We start from the raw sequence: 17,433 nt of genomic DNA, 5'->3' as shown, positions 1-17,433 counted from the left end.
TGCTAACTACCACCAATACTCTTCCCTCAGCCCTCTGATTCACCCAGGCTTACCTTGTTTTTGCATGCCAGCAATGCCTCAGGAGCTGGGCAGTTATCAGAAGACAATGAATCACCTAAAACATCTGCTAACTCATTCTGTAGGAGCTTGTCTTACTCACAGCACAAATTCCAGCTCTCAGCTGCTCTGAAAATTTTTTACCCACAATATATGCAGCCACTCCCAGTTGCATTTTGACCCATCTCAATGAAGGACACAGGACCACGTAGTTAGAAGACAAGGTCAGCAGCTGTAAACCTCACATAGGGAGCAAGGCTTTCCCTTCCATTCAGGAAGAGACTGGTACCCATCCCTGATGCTTGTTTTCAGAGAAAAATGGCAGAGGTTCCCTTTTCATTTTTTTATGGCAGAAGTTCCCTTTTCCTTTTTTTATGGCAGAGGTTCCCTTTTGGTTCCGAGTTTGTCTGGCATAACACCAGACAGAGAATTTCACTCGGTGACTGGTGCCTCCAGCCCAATAATGTGCCACCAGGCTTGTTTTTGCAGAGCTGACCTTTCAGAGAGATGTTCAACTTGATGTCAGCTACAGCTGCAAAGCCAAACAGGATCCAGTTCTGATCCTGCTTTTTTTTCTACCTTGGCTGGAGTTGCTCCTAGACTGCTCCATAAATCATTGCCCAGTGATAAAATCCTAAGGGGGACTGGGTTTGTCTGATGCTGCTCTTGAGAGGTCAAATCTTATCTTAGCAAAAACAGCCGCTGGGAAAGGGGATAGCACAGAAACATACTGTATATCTTCCCACTCCTCTGTGTTTTTTTTTCTGCACTGCTCTGGGAGCCAGTTGGTACCAACGCCAAGGTACTGTGCCTGTTGCACATTACAGCCTGGCACAGTACCTTGGCATTTCAGCATTCCTGGCAGTGATCAGACTGGTGTCTCCTGTCCCTGCCCTGTTTCGGTGCTGGTGGGACTCTCACCATGCTCTGCAAGAGCCTTCTCCATAGGTGATACCCACCCTGGAACAGACGGTATTGCGCTCTGCTTGTAAACCAGTCTTCTCATCAGCGTTATTCTGACATGCAGTGCCTTTTCTCATCCCTGCATGTCAGCTGCTACTTGGTTTAGGCTGTGAATATGTTCAACAGGGGAGCACCAACAGCCTGGTGCAGTGCCTGGGAGGAAGAAAGATGAGACAACTGAGGGACAGTACAAGAAATGTTGATAAATCCATGTATGCTGAAGAGGGCATAAGTATGCACTGCCTTTCCAACACAAGAACTAGGACCTAGAAAGTGTTGAATAAACCTAGCAAGCGACAGGTTCAAAATAGGCAATGAGACGGTTCTTCCCCCAGCCCAGCACAAAGCTGCAGAATTACTTGCTGCAGGACGTTGCAGAGGGGCTCCAAGAATCCCTAGGGGCTCCAGAGAAAACCAGAGTTATTCATGGAAGAGTCTGGGAATGCTAAATCCAAAGTCACCAACTTTGGCCTAAGAAGATCTGCAAGTTTGCTGGAGACCAGGAGACCTCAAGGTGCCTGTGGCCTGTTTTTGGCCACTGCTGGAGACATGATTATGACCTTCATGGACCTTGGGTGTTCTTAAGTAGGAACATTTATTGTGGGCCCTGGAAGAGGCACAACAGTATTATCAAGTGGTTGTGCTCCAAAGAATAGGAAGATTTGGTCATCTTGGATTTGTGGCATAAACCCTTATGAGTCCTGTGTGGGTTTCAAGGGTGGGCATCTGGTCAGCATGGCTGTACCTTCTTGTACCTGTATGTCTCTTTGGACTGTATCCTTATCCATCACACCCTCTGTGCCAGAAAGCCTGTAAGGTGTTACAGACCTCAGGTCCCAAGTGGCTTTTTGGAGGTGCATCTTCCAGCCAGCCTGGGCTACAGCATTCAACCGGTAGGCTCTGTCACCCCATTTCGGTGGTCCCATGGCACGTGTCCCCTCCTGTGAGGGATTAGAGCTTCATAGAATCACAGAGTAGTTGAGGTTGGAAGGCACCTCTGGAGTTCGTCTGGCCCAATCCCCCGGGTCAAGCACAGGCCACATACAGAAGGCTGCCCAGGGCCGTGTCCACTCAGCTTCTGAATACCTCCAAGGATGGAGACTCCACAGCCTCTCTGGACAACTGTGCTAGTGCTCAGTCACCCTCACAGCAAAGCTGCCTTCCAGACGGTCGGCCCCCGTTATGTATCAAAGTTTTTCCAAGGATGGAGACAGCACAACTTCTCTGGGCAACCTCTGCCAGTGCTCAGTCACCCTCATATTAAAAGTGTGTTTCCTGATTTTCAGAGGGCACCTCCTGCATTTCAATTTGTGCCCATCGCCTCCAGTCCTGACACTGGGCACCACTGAAAAGAGCTCCATCCTCTTTACACCCTCCCTTCAGGTATTTGTATACATTAATGAGAACCCCCCCGAGTCTTCCCTTCCTCAGGCTGAACAATCCCAGCTCTCGCAGCCTTTCCTTATAGGAGAGATGTTCCAGTTCCTTCATCTTCTTCATGGCCCTTTGCGGAACTTTCTCCAGTATGTCCATGTCTCCCTTGTACTGGGGAGCCCAGAACTGGACACAGCACTCCATGTGTGGCCTCACCAGTCCTGAGCAGAGGGAAGGATCACCTCCCTCCACCTGCGGGCAATACCTCTCCTAATGCAGCCCAGGATACTGTTAGCCTTTTCTACAAGGGCAACATTGCTGACTCATGTTCAACTTGCTGTCCAGCAGGACCCCAAAGCCCTTTTCTGCCAAGCTGCTTTCCATCTGAGTGGCCCACAGCATGTACTGGTGCCGAGGGTTGTTCCTCCCCAGGTGCATGACTTTCCACTTCTCTTTGTTGAACTTCATGAAGTCATTGAACTTCATTTGCTGTCAGCCCACTTCCCCAGCCTGTCCAGGTCCCTCTGGATGGCAGCAGAACTGTCTGGTGTATGAGCCACTCCTCCCAGTTTTGTGCAATCAGCAAACTTGCTGAGGGCACAGTCTGCCCCATCATCCATATCATTAACAAAGATATTGAACAGGACCAGACCCAGTCTTGGCCATTGGGCTATAACAGTAGTGACTGGCCTCCAACTAGACTTCCTGCCACTGATCACCATCCTCTGGGTCTGGCCATTTGGCCAGTTTTCAGTCCACCTCACTCTCTGGAGTTAGGAAAGCTAAAGCCCAACTGAAATTGAATCTGGCCAGGGATTCTCGGACAACATTTCTGTATTCCCCCCAGGTTACCCATCCTTGCTTCCACGCTCTGTATGCTTCCTTTCTGTGTCTGAGTTTGGCCAGGAGCTCCTTGTTCACCCACACAGACCTCCTGGCATTTTTGCCTGGCTTTGTATTTGTGGGGATGGAGCTCTCTTGAGCTTGGAGGAGGTGATCCTTGAATATTAACCAGCTTTTTGGCCTGCCGTCCTCCCCCCCTGCCCCGCCTTCCCTCCAGGGCCTTATCCCACGGGATTCTTGCAAGCAGATCTTGGAAGAGGCCAAAGTCTGCTCTCGCGGAAGTCCAGGCTTGTGAGCTTGCTTCTCACCCTCCTCCCTCCCCTCGGGATCCTGAACTCCACTATCTCATGGTCACTGAAGTGAAGGCTGCCTTTGATCTTCACATCCGCAACAACCCCTTCCTTGTTGATGAGTATGAGGTCCAGCGAAGTACCTTTCCTCGTTGGCTCCTCTGTCACTTGGAGGAGGAATTTATGATCAGTGCACCCCAGGAACATCCTGATTGCTTTTGTCCTGCTGTGTTGTCCTTCTACCATGTATCGGGGTGGTTTAAGTCCTCCATAAGGACACCAGGGCCTGTGAACATAAGGATGCTCCTTTCTGTGGAGGACCTCATCCACTTTTCTTCCTGGTCAGGTGGCCTATAGCAGACACCCACTATAATAACATCACCTTTACCTGTTGGCCCTTTAATTTTAGCCCATAAGCTCTCAGCTCATTCCTTATCCATTCCCAGGCAGAGCTCCACACACTTCAGCTGCTCACTCCCATGAAGGGTAACTCCCCCTCCTCATCTTTCCGTCCTGTCCTTCCTAAAGAGCCTGTATCCTTCCGTTGCAACACTCCAGTCGTGGGAGCCATTCCACCACAAAATCGCAGCCCTGCAACTGCACGCAGATCTCTAGTTCCTCATGTTTATTCCCCATACTGCATGCATTAGTGTACAGACACGTTAGAGAGGCTCCCCAGCATGTTGAGTTCCTGGAGAGGTTTTGGAGGATTACTCCACAATAGTGCCTTGTAGGCAATTCCTTGCTTACATGCATGTGCTGACGGTGACCCCGCTTAAGCACCATTTTGTTGATTTTGTGATCCCTTCCTGTCACACCACCCTTTGCTCAGCCATCCTAGCCGTCCCTCCCTCACAGGACTGCTGGCTACTTTCTCTCTCCCCTATCATCCCTATTTTAGGAGGTGGCTTTCAAATATAAGGGGTGTGAGCACACAGAAACTCTGACGTTTTCTCACAGACATGCCTGTGCTCATGGGTGTGTCAGCCGACACTAAGTGTGCCCATTAGCTAATTGAGTTTTGCTGTTTTCTTAAATTGCGTAGACGTAATTTGCATTCAGTTGTCTCCATTCTCCTGCGTACTACTGCTGACTGCAACCTTTTAGGAGCAACAGACCTCCAGGAAGCAGATAGGTCACCGTCTTGCATCTTCCTGCAACCGAGAGAGCAGAAAATGGGGATAAGAAGCTTCATCCTCAGCCTGGGCACCTTGCTGATATGTTTCTAGGGGTGGCACAGACCTGCTGGAGGCTGAGTGGCTGATAACTGCATTTAAACAGCCCTGCTGCAGGTGAGGTGGTGCCTCTGTCCCCTCTCGGGGCTAACTCTGGCACAAGGTTGATACGCATGCCTTTTTCACTTCCCAGTTGACTTGAAGAGTTCTCGTTTCAAAAATGTCCTAGGAGATGTGTCTGCTGAATCTCTTGCAAATACAGCTCAGCTCAGAAATCCACTGATTTTCCCCCAAATAAGCCCCCCTTTGGGATTTCTCCCTAGGTGCAGCCTAGGGTGGGGTGTTCTCTGCGCTTGCTGCTCCCTGGCAGCCAGGCCAAGCGCTTCAGCTGCTCTTCTCTGAGACGAGCTTCTCTTCATCTGAGCAGATGCTCAGGATGTGTCACTACAGATGCTAGTTCCGCTAAGTGAAGATGTTTCTGCAGGGAAACCTGGTCGTGAATGTACCCCCGGGAAAGGGAATGGTCTCTTTTGGACTGAGAAGTGACCGCAAGGTTGACACCAGGTTGATCCCTCTCCATAGGTAGCTCCAGGCTCCAAATGACCTTCAAAAATTGCACCACCTTCATGCAAACCTAGGGCCCAGGTGGTTGCGTTCCCTTCAACCCTGTGCAGGTCTGTGCGCTTTGGAGGTCTTCTCAGGTTTGTCTCAGGGCAGTAGAGGTCAGCTGCCCCGAACTCCCCCAGACATCCCCGCTGCGGTCATTGGGGCTGCCTTGCCTTGATGTCGAAAGAGTCCTTTCTTCCAAAACGTGAGGGCTGCTATCCCTGTCCTCCACGGCCTCTCTGTCGGTCCACTTCCTAGCCCGTGTGAGCCTGTGTGCCTACAGCTGTGCTGCCCAGACCTTGGGTTTGGCTCTCTCCCTTCTCCCCCCCTCACTTGAGTCAGGCTACCCTGTTTTGGGGGCCAGGTCCTGGACCTTGTTCCCTGCCAGCCCTGTGTGCTGGCACTGCCCGTGGAGGGGGGTGACTGTCTCCATCCTGAGGAGAGGGGGTTTTGTTGTGATTTGCTTTTAAATTTTCAAGAAAGGCATTCCTGCCTTTCCAAGTCCTTTTTGCGGTGGGCCAGGAGGGGCCTTTGCATAATTTGCAGAGAAAAGCCGAACGCTGCAGTACCCCCAGGGTTTTTACCAACTCAAACCGACTCTACCCTCTTCTCAGTGGCTTCATCCTCCCTTTCTTGATGGCACAGGATATGCAGGGTTGGAGCCTGCACCTTCCCAACATCCTTCCAGCAGCCCTGGGCTGACATGTACTACTGGGGGCAGTTTGGCAGATAAATGGGAACGCGTGGTCGGGGAAGGAGCCGTGCGAGATGCTCACTACTGATGCAGATCCCCGCTACTCAGGACAAGGTGCTTTTGGTTGATGTTCTGCCCGTGGTGTGGGAGCAGAGACAAGGTCACCAGGAGCTGCCAGCTGCCCTGTGGCAGGACACCTGGAGATGCAGAGCTCAGCTTCTCGCTTTGGCCTTCGATGTTCCCAAGCTGAGTTCAAAGGTCTCCAGGGCCAGAGCATTTCCCTGTGTGAGGGCAGTGCTGTGCTGTTCACAGGTTTGGAGAGGCCCAGGGAACCGAGGAACAGTGTGTGACACTGAAAAGCAGCAAAGTTGAGGGATATTTGTTGGCTGAGCTTGAGGAGGCTTCCAAAGTCTCACTTGGGATGCACCTCCTCTGCCTGTGCTGTTTCTTCCTATTCACTCATCTCCTAGTCCCACTTTCTGGGACACTTGGTTTTGTTTCCCCTTTGTTTACCGGCTGTAGAGGAGTCCTTGGGTGCTATCAGCATCTCTTTCTATTTGGGCTAACCAAGTGTTTTGCCTTATTTTCATACTTTTCCTATCAACGCATGTACCCTGGGGCATGGAGAACTCTCCCCTGCTTTCCAGCTCTTGAAATCACAGCGTGGGGCTGACCATCGGTCTCAGGACTTTTAGCATGCAATATAACCACCAGTGGTTGGGGAAATCTCTTCACCACAGAAGTCTGTGGAGATGGGGACCAGGTTCACAGGACTCAGTAGGTATCCTACAGGTACACGCAGCTCTGGTCCTCCCAGGCCCTCCCATACGGTCCAGCTGGACCAAACCCCAGCAGGGAGGGATGGCGAGAGCCGGCACGTTCTTCTGCTGGCGCTCATCGTTTGAGGGAACTGTGTTTGGAGGCTTCCTGCCTTCTCTGAGTCATGTCAAAATCAGTCCCAAATATTCTCTTTGAAGCTCTTCACGCAGCGCTGAAGCGATCGTGCCTTCAAAGCAGTTGCTGGAGACAGGCAGGCTGCTTAAAAGACACTTGAGCACTCTCACATCATGTTCAGGCTGTATTAAAATTTTACCGTGCTGTTTCGCACCTCAGATGAATCACAGTCGCTCCTGAAAAGCATTGGGGGGTGGGGGGGATGTGTGCAAGGAAGGGGCTTTTGAAAGAGATTATTAATGCACAGAGATGTTTTGGTGTCTGAGAAAGGCCCAGAATGGCAGCTCTGTGCTTTTTTTCTCTGTGCTCATTAACAGTGAAGGGTGTAGCTGCTGAAGAGCCGAGCAGAGCGAGGGGAGGACATGGCGGGGAGAGGATGTGGGAACAGAGGGAGGTGGGTGCTGGCTGTCTCCCTGAGAGGCAGTTTCAGGTTACGAGTTCAATGCCTGCCTCCCTTTGGGAGGTTGCAATACGGCAAGTCGTTTCTTGATGTGCAAACAATTAAAAAGAGGGTGTGTGGTGGGGAAGATGGAGAAAGCAAACACCTCCTCTGGGATCTGGCTGCTTTGGCAGCTGCTCACCTAAGGCACCTTGCAGAGGGAGTTTCACACAGGAAAAATTGCGCTGGGGGCATCAGGTTACTTGCAGGATGGAGTTTGGAAGCCTGAGATCTGCCTTCGGCCTCGGGGTACAAAGGGTATTCCTCCCTCTTTTATCTGGGCATAGAGTGGGTCTCTTGGGTCATATCAGGGGTTACAGTTGTCCTTCTGCTGGTCCCCAGGCTTGCCCTGTAAGACTGGAGAGAGGGCTATGGGGGGAGACAAGGGGCAGGGGTGCCTTCCTTCCCCTCCTAGCAGTATCCTTGGGCACGGGGAGCACCTTTCCGGCAGTGCCTGCCTGCGCCGGGGGAGAGGCCAGCTCCCTGAGGGCTCCGTTTTCTCCAGGTTTGTCACTGTCCTGTGGGTTCTGCAGACTCCTGTTGGGGCCCTCTGCCTTTTTTTCTGGAGAAGGAGTGATTTCTGGTCCCCCAGGCAAGGGAGTGCATGACTTTGCCTCCCTCTCTTGCTTGACAGTTCCCTGCCTCCCTGCATCACCTTAGCCTTGTTGTAAATAGGCCACCCGAAGCCACTTGCCCTCCCGCAGGCTCGCCGGGCAAAGCCTCCCGGACCAGGTGGAGCGGCCAGGAGAGGAGGCGGACAACGGCTGGTGGGGTGGGAAGCCTGCTCCTGCCATCTCTCTGGAGGTTGAGGTGCCGGCAAGGACCGAGCAGCTGGGCTGGCGCACATTCCCGTCCCAGCCCTTGGGAGCTTTTGGCACATAGGGCTGACGGCATTCGACGCCCGCGTGTGCCAGGTGCTGGTGCAGGGGCTGCCTTCGCCGGACAGATCCAGCACATGGCAGCCGGAGGAGGGATGAGCGAAACCTTGGTGTTGCTCCTGACAGGGGAGGATGCTTTTGTATTTCTGCTCACTGCCTATTCACCCCAGAGCCAGTAAGCAGGGGGGCAACCTCCATATTTTTTTTTTCATGCTAATTTTCCTTTCTTCTTTGCCTGAATCAGCAGGCTCTATATATCCTCTGGGAGTAAAATGCCCCCAAACCAAGCCCTTATTTCTTTCTACTGAAGCTGAAATGTTTCCCTTACCTAAAAGGGGGGGAAGGTGCAGACAAGCCCCGTCTGCCCTGCTACCACACCCTCTGTCCTGGTTGATTTGCCACTGCCCCTCAGCTTGTACTGATGCCTGTCACTCTGCTGACAGCTTGAGAGACAAATGCCAGTTTGCCTTGGCCAGAAAACTTGCCTTGCAAAGAAAAAAAGCCAGCTCAGGGCTTTTCACTTGGAGAGAAAGAGAGTGAGAAGAATAGACTTGAAAGCAAATTCCCGTGTTTTTTTGCTTCGGGTGAGAGCTTTTCCCACGCTCCATTGGAAGGAGTGCAAGGAGCAAATGTTTCCCAGTGCCTGAAAACACCGAACACTGTTGAGGAGCAAGGAAAAAAGCCAGTCTTATTGGAGAGATGCAGAAATCAGCGGTGTGCTGTCCAGTGGTGCCTCATGTCTGTCTGCTCCTTCCGTGGTGATGGCTTTTCCAGACCTAGCTATGTTTTCTGGGTGCAGGGGGAGCATCAGACCCTGGGGTGCTCTGGCATGAGACCAGATGGTGTTTGCTGCCCCCTGCAAAGCTGCTCCACAGCGCTGGAGGCTACTGCTTCTTCCATGAGCATCCCAGCAACTGGACTGGGAGGAGGCTGGTGGGTTTATTTCGCAAGCTGGCACCTGGGAAGGTGCTTGACATTTATTTGCATTCCCCTGGCACTGGTCGAGGACCATTAGCTCGCTTTGCAAGACTTTTTCTTCCCCATCTGAGGAAGGCTGGGAAAGCAAGTCTGGTTCGCTACATCTCCTGTGCCAGTCGCTTTGGCTGGCCCAAGCTCTTTCCCTCACCACCCTTGCCTGGTCTGATTCCTGACTCCTCTGTTCAGAGAACCGAAAAATCAATGAACGTCTTGTCTTTTGGCAGTCCTCAGCCCTGGATTCAGGACCAACCCTTTCCAAAGCACCGAGTGCCTTGGGGCCCCCCTATCCTTTCCAAGTCCATCTGCTTTCCACAGAGAGATGGTGTTTAGCAGCCAGTCTCCAACAGGACTATGCAAAACCCATCCATGCGTGGGAGAGCTTGCCCATACAACTTGCACCCCAAGAACCGGTTCACCAGCTCTGCAAGCGGAGGCTTGTCTCTGGCGAGGGAGTCTCTATGTCTCGGTACATGAGGGGCTATGTGTCTTTAAAACGCCCCAAAAAGGCAGATGAGAGATTTGAGGGCAGCTTTTGGAAATGAGGAACCAACTGAGGCTGGGGATGCTCAGCAGGCATCCAGTGGGTTTGGGTCAGCTTTTCAAGGAGACTGATGTGGGGGAGTTTGGATGCCAGTGCCCATTGAGCTGTTTAAAGATGTGGGCCCTGTTTTATCCCAAGGTACCCGGGAGCACTTGGAAGTCTGTCTGAGGAATGCCCCAGCAGCCTGGTGAGCCCGCTGCTCTTCCCAGCTGGCCAAGCGAAGAACATTTGTGACAACAAAAGCCCTGCCCAGGGGTCCCAGTTTTAAACGAAGCACTGGTGTCCCATTGCTGGTGCATCTTAGCGTCTTCCCATCAATGAGAAACCGTCTCCTTCACCCCCCCTCCCCTTGCCTTTGGTCTTGCTCATAGAAAGCCGTGCTGACAAGCACTGTAGCCTGCATGCGTCTGTATCTGCTCCTGCAATCTCCCTTTGTTTGGCTGCCAGCTTTCTGCACCTGCGTGCACGCCTGCTCTCCCTCCCCGCTGCGGTTAGTCCTTCCCTCTCCCGGCCCATGGGCAGGAAAGCGGGTTTTAGCCAGGTCCAGGGGGTAAGGCAGCGTCTGGCAATGGCAAGCGTTCCCACTCCAAGGGCAGCCGTGGGTGGGATGGGGGGACACAGGCAGCTTGGTTATTTGTGGATGAAGCACAAGTTGCCCTGTGATTAACCCTCTGGAGGGGTCCTGCCCACATCTGTCCCAATGGGAGCTGGAATCTCCATGTTTCCTTTGCTAATTGAGCCTGGATTGTATTGGCTAATCCCATCTCCAAATCCCCCAGCTGTTCAAAGCTTAATAAGAGCAACCACACATGCCGGGTGGGAGGCTGTGCTCGTGTCCTGTTGGGACAAGGATTACAGAAACAAAGTGTGTGGGTTTTGGGGTGGGGTTTTTCTGCTTAGGTTTTTTTTTTTTGCAGGGGGGGAGTGGTTTTTTTGGCAATCTGTAGCCAGCTGCCATCATCACTATCTCCCCATCCACAGAGAATATGTGTCATAAGAAAAAAACGCTGTCATCAAGTGATGACAGGTGAAGTAAAGCCAGGGATACATGGAGTTAATATCGGTTAGATACCGTGTGGTCAGGTGGTCCTCCCTCTGCCCTGATGTCCACCCCCAGGCTTGTTCCTTTTCTTGCACCGCTCACTGGGACAGGCTGGTTCGGAGCTGATGGCCTGCCCTACCCTCTCCCGGGGGGATGCTCCAGGTTGCCACCAGGCTCCACATCAGCACCACCAAGGCCCTTGAAGTGATGGCAAGAAGCAGGTGAGGGCCTTGGCCAGCATGGGCTGCAAGTATTCACCAGCTACGGGGGGAAAAGAAACAAACTGAACAGGCATGCTGGAGGGCATTCCCTGTCCGGGAGGCACCGCAGCAGCCAGACCACCAGCCCAGAGCAGCCTCTCCTCTCCAGAGCCCCTGCCTGAAAGGCAGAAGGAGATGCGCTGCCACGGTTTTGCTTTTTACAGAGAGGCAGGGACTGAATCATTAAAATCTTATCTGTGTCATGCTCGTTTGCCTGAGCTTTTGTAGCCTCTTCTCCCACCCAAACCACCTCAAGCGGGAGAGGGGGCTGGAGCAGCTGTGGGAGCCCCTGGGCACAGCGTACAAAGCCCACTTGTTATCGGCACTGTCATATGCCTCTCTGCCCCCTCCCCGTTCCCAGCCCCCCCCCAACCGCTACATCCCGAAAGCACAAGCCGAGCATCCATCAAAAGGGCTATTATCCCGCGATTTCTTAACAGCCACTGTTGCTCTTGGGTACAGAGAACTGAGCTCCCCCTTTGACACAGTCCCCCGAGCAAAGGAATAGCAGTGCCTGTTGCTGGTTGGCATACTGATTTGCAGCCCGTCGCGGTGGCCGGGGTGGGATGGGGGGCTGCTGCCTGCACATGGGGTTGCGTTAGTGATTTAAGCCTTCAGTCTGGTCCTACAAGGTAGAATGGTCCTACAGTCCAGTCCCCTCATACTTTGGGCCTCCAGATGTTAGCGGGGCAGGGGTAACTCCCATAGAGGGTGGTCAAGAGACCACATTAGGGTTTCATTCTGTATGGCTGATGCTTTTAACCTGCTCTGCCCGGGAAAGAGGGGCTGGATTTTGAGGTTTTTTTGGAGTTGGGTTTCACGGTGTTGTTTTGAACAAAAGGGGCACCTATGGCCCCACGTATGTTCTCTTCCTACAGCAAGATGGGGTGTCAGGGTGGCGACAATCTCCCCAAGAGCAACGAGAAGTCCCGGGGGCGAGCGGCAGTCGCTGCAGGGGGCAGGAGGCACATCTGCTCCGGCAAGAAAGGGAGGGCTGGGTGAGAAAAGGAGCACGGCAAACAAAGCCACCAACCTCTGAGTAGGAAGAGGGTCTGGAGTGCACGGAGAGACAGTTTCCAGGGACGTGCACGTTGACCGAAGCAGCTTGTTGACTGGCAGCAGGTATTAACATCCCCAGGAGCCTGCTGCAGGACGGCCCTTTGCTCTTCCGCCAGACAGGCGGCAGGCACTGGTGCCCCTGGCTCCATCACAGGTGCATTTATTCTTGCCACGTACGAGCAGGCAAACCGGTCACAGCACAGACGATGCCACCCCATTTCCACCCGAAAGATCTACCAGCTGTGACACCATAGGCGAAGCTGGAGTCCTAGAAGGGGCAGGGAGATGCCCCAGCACATCGGGGACGATGGCCGGGAGGAGATCCTGCAGGTGGAAACTAAGATTTGCTCAATCACACAGTGTGGAGCATAAGTGATAAAAGGTGTCACATTTTTCCTGTTGCTTTTTTGAAGTCCCCTGGAGTAAAAAGCAACTGTTGCCCCTAGCAGTCTTGGGAACTGGGCAGCTTTGCTGGCCGTGAGCAATGCTGAACCCACCTCGAGAGAGCTTCGCTTTTTTTGTCTGCCCACAGAGAAATTCCCTGTTGGTTTATGCCTGTTTGTCTTCCTGTTCTTGGAGGGTTTCTCTTACAGCTGACACGTTGAAAACAAGACTCAGTGATGGTCTCACTTCTGCCAGCGAGGGACCGTGCTTGAAGCTCCAGTCAGCCTGAGGTTTCCCTTTGTGCCGTCAGGGTTGCTCCGAGCCATGTGCCTTGCTGCTGAGTCAGCGTTCTGGAAAACAATACATTGGAAGATCTATGGCTGGCCAGGACATGTGGTCGTGTCTTAGCAGGCTTTGTGTGCTGCTTTCCACTTGAGAGGGCTTCTTTAACACAAGTTTTCTTGGCCATTGAGAAAATACCTAAAATGAACAATGATGAATACTGTACTGGAGAAGCTACGGGAGTTTACAGCCGTGCAAAAAGCCGTCATGCTGGGTCTCAGGCCTTAGAGAACAATTGGTCTATGAAAATTTGAGGTTGTTCAATTTTCCACTGAAATCTTTGGACACAAAGAGGGTGACGTTACTAGAAAAAAGGAATTTTCATTATCCCATAATCCCAAGGTTTTTCTACCTGGGGCGAACACCTGAGGACAGTTTGCTCAGCAGGTCCAGTGCTGTTGCAGTGTGAACCTAGGATGAATTTTGAATCTGTTTTTCCTTCCCTAAGGTGTCCCTGACTCTTCATTAAGCATGCTGAGAAAATTATAGCACCGCAGCTATTAGAAAATTATAGTGCTCTTATTGAAAAGAGCAGAGGCTCTTTTTAAACTTCCAGGTATGAAATTCAGGTGCTTGAATGTGGGGAAGTTTACCACTCTCTGAAATTAGCCAGCCATGCAGACCTCAGCTGGGCTGGTTAGAGGTGGGTTCTTTAACCCAAACCTTTTAAAATAGGGAAAATGTCGGAAAATTGGGCCACTCATTTTCCCAGCTCGTTTTCCCCTCTCACAGATGAGATGTGGCTCTGTGCTAGAAGAGAGGTTTCTGTCACGACGAAGGCATTTCTGAGACCTAATTTACTGGTTCAGCTGGGCACGCTGGCACTGGGATCCTGCGTGCAAAAAGATGCAGCAAATTGATTGCGAGTGGTTTGCTCGAAAGAAGAAGTGGGAGGTGTGTTAAGCAGATGTCTTCATGACAATATGGCAAATTAAGTGGAGGAGTTCCCATATTTTCCTGTGTTTCTGCTTACTGTGGGCTCTCTGCACTATTTTAATAACCGATCAAAGAAGAAGCGAGAGCGTGAGCAGATAGCTGTGACTGCGGAAGACCAGCCAGCCGGGATGTTTGCAAGCAAAAAGGTTTGCAAGCTGCGGTACTGCCCGAATTCCCTGAAGAAGAATTTACCGGGATGATTGGTTCCCGAGAGGGAAATTTTTTTCTATGATGAGTGCTGTGCATATCTCCAGCTTCTGTTTTTCTATTCGGGCCTTGGATTTCCCATTAATGCGAGCCTATTTGCCTTTTTAATCCACTATTTTCTCCTGAAACGTATGAGGCTAGGAATGCTTTGTTGTGCCAAGGGAGAGGTGGCTTAAGCAAGGAACTGAGCTAAGGCCCTGACCAGGGCAGGGGGAGACCTGGGGTTTTTTTCTCCTACTTCGGAGAATTTTGATGCTCAAAACTGGACACCACAGAGCAAGCGCCAGGGTGAGGGAAGACCACGCCTTTTCCAGCCTGCCCTAAAGCCCAGCTCAGGCACGACAGGGAGCAAAACCTCATCCTGCTCCCTTGTAACGACCCCCAGCCTCGCAGGCCAACCGAAGTCTGGGCTTTTCCTGAGATGCCGTCTGCATTTTTTGCATGGCGGGGTCAAACCCTGCCTGCAGTCCCTGCAAACTTCTCTTCCTTCCACAGCGTCCCCTCGGGCTGAACTTCACCGTTGTCCATGCCCGGCGGCCTCGGCGAGGATGCGTGAGCTCTCTGGCCGCCCGCGTCTTCCAGCTGTGGGTCCAGGACCACCCTCCAGCCTGGTGTCGGGGTACAGGGGTGGGGGGGGCGCTGCGCTGGCTGTGCCCCTGCAAGGGCTGCGGGGGTGTGCGGGGAGGACCCTGCGGGGTCCGTGCGGGGCGGCTGGGCTGTGCGGGTGCCTGCATCCCCCCGAGGGGTTTGGCACCCACGGGGGGACGTGCCTGAGACGGTGCACGTCCGCGCGAGCGCTGCTGGGGGGGTGTCGCTGCGGGGCGCGTGTGGGCTTTGTGCCGGGGGGAGCCACGCGTGTGCGCGGGGAGCGGGGGTGCCGCCCTGCCCCCGCCCGGGCGGCTGCCCACGCCGTGCCCCCGGGGGGCGGGCCGGGAGGCGGGGCGGGGCGGGGCGGCCGCTGCCCCCGGCCCACGCGGGGCCCCGCTTGCCACTCGCCCGGTGGCGGCGGCGGCGGCCGTGGCCGGGCGGAGCGCGGAGCGGAGCGGAGCGGAGCGCTGCCGCCGCCGCGGGAGGCTGGTGAGCGGGGAGCGGGGCCGGGGGCGGGCGCCGCGCCCCCGCCTCCCGGGACAAAGCCAGGCTGGGGGGGACCCCGCCGCCGCCGCCGCTCGGAGCCGGGGCGGGGCTGCCGGGGGTCCGGGGCGGCGGGGCCGTGCCGGTGCCCGCCGAGGGCGCGGGCGGGGGGCGAAGCCGGCCCGGGGCGCGCACCGGTCCCGACCGGCACCGCCGGGAGCCCCAGCGGGCCCTGCCCGGTAAACTTTTCCCAGTCCCGGTGGACGCCCGGCGCCCCGGAGGGGCCGTCCGGCAGCCGGAGCTGCTTGGGTTGGGGGTTCGGGGTTTCTTTTTGCGCCGGAGCATCCTGGTGCCGCATCCTAGCATCTCTATCCTAGAACACAGGCAGCCTTTATGCCGGCTCCTTGCCGGTGCCCCGCGAGGCGCGGGGGCTCCGGGGGTGCCTCAGACCCAGCTCCTGGCTCTCGGCTTGCCCGGGTGGGGCGGGCCCGGCCCGTTTCCCCGCGCGGCACCGCGGGGGTTGGTGCGGGATGGGCGCCGGCCGCCCCGCCGGCGTGCGGACACGGGGCCGCCTGCCCCGGGGTCTGGGCAGCGGGAAACAACGGCTGGTTTAGCTGCAGAAAGGGAAATCCCGATCTTTAAAAGGCAGTTGGCAGCGCCGATTATTAAAGCAGAAGCGAAGAGTTTTTTCTGGCTCCGGTCCCTGCTTTCCTCCCTTTGATTTCTCTTTTTTTCTTCGCTCTCTCTCATCAGCACACTTGTTCAACTTTGGGTGATGCCGGACGCTGCTTGCTAGATCTGAAAGGAAACAAAGAATAGAATATTTTTTAAAGATGTTTTCCCTGCAAATAACGTTAATCTTGTTGAAGGTGTTGGGGTACATCCAAGAGTGATTTGCTGTCCTTCGGTTAACTTGGACTCTGTGAAGCCCATGGAAAAAAACTGCCTAAAACAGGCTCTTCCCTAAAAAGAGAGCAACATGCGCTGATCTGATTCGTGAATCCGATTGATATTCCCCCTTTTTCTGCTCTTTCATGAAACAGATCCTGATTTATCAGCTTGCCAGACAGGAGTCTGCAAGTACTAATTCTTTAGCCAATCAAAACTTCCCTTCCCAAAGGTGGCATTTGAATTCAGATGGCGCTTGTGGGTCAGCGGCTCTTCCCCCACCTCACTTTTGTCCCACCCAAGCTCCTGTTAGTATTCTGTCCTTGCGCCATGCAGTAGGGTGGCTGTTGGAGAGGGTGGCCAGGGCACCTCTCAGGCCCGAGGCTTTACTGAAGTGCAGGCTGGTTTAGAGGCACGTGCAGGTGCAAAGGTGTCCGTAGCTATGGTGGTGTTGCAGTATGTCTGTGTGGAGGAAGCAGTGAAGGATTAGGCTGGTAAATGTGGTCTTGTGCAGTCAGGATTGGGGTGTAACAGTGCCTGTTCACTCAGAGACCCTCGGGGAAGGAGCCTCAGTTTGCTTTGCCTTTGCATTGGCGTCAGCTGGCCCGGAGATGATGACCTAAAGTTGGTTAGGTGGGGAAGGACTCTGTAGAGCGATGTGGGGGACTTGTGTGCCCTGACACCCGTAACAGCTGGCTGCAATTTTCCTGATCTAGTTGCTTTTTCTGATCTTCTCTTCCCTAATCCACTGAGCTTTGTGGGAGTCCTTGTCTGAAGTATCTCCAAAGTTGTTAGCTCCAGCTAGCTACTGGCTGAGTGCAATCAGACCTGGCCATGTGGGGAGGGGGGGCACAGGAATGCAGGAATGTCTTGTTCCTGGGGCATTTCCTCCTGGGGAAGGAAGATGGGAAGGGATCCTTGTCTGTAAGTAATCCAAGAGCAAAGCGTTTCTCCCCTTGCAGACAATGAATCGTTTCAGCCAGCTGACACTGTTATTTGTGGCTCCTGGCAAACCAGATAAGAGCTTTCTGCCAGGCACTTGCTCAAATCAGTGCCAGCCCCAGCCTTGCTGATTGCCTTTCTCTGTTGCACTGGGTGGGAGAGAAGCCTTTGTGTACCACGCCAGTAATCACAGTGGTGCTTCTGGGTGAAGGAAGGTTGTTGCCCGTCCCCTTGGTTACCGTCACTGATTCTGGTCCTTGTATCTCCAGGCCTTTTTACTTTCCAGAGGGAGGATGCCGCTTTAAAGGAATTTTTCCTGCCTGGCTCTGCTTGTGGGACTGTGAACAGCTATTTCCAAAACCTCTTTCCTTTACCCTTGATCTAAACCTTGCACAAGGCTGGCTATACATGCTCGTTAAACAGGGAATTAAATCACATAGGAATGCTGCTTGCTTGATGTCTTCTCCATTACAGAGCTATGCTTAGAAGTTGGGGCTTTTTAAGTGATTG

This window comes from Gavia stellata, chromosome 5, assembly GCF_030936135.1.
Source record: "Gavia stellata isolate bGavSte3 chromosome 5, bGavSte3.hap2, whole genome shotgun sequence".
Lineage (NCBI taxonomy): Eukaryota > Metazoa > Chordata > Aves > Gaviiformes > Gaviidae > Gavia > Gavia stellata.
Note: the sequence above shows the minus strand (reverse complement) of the source record.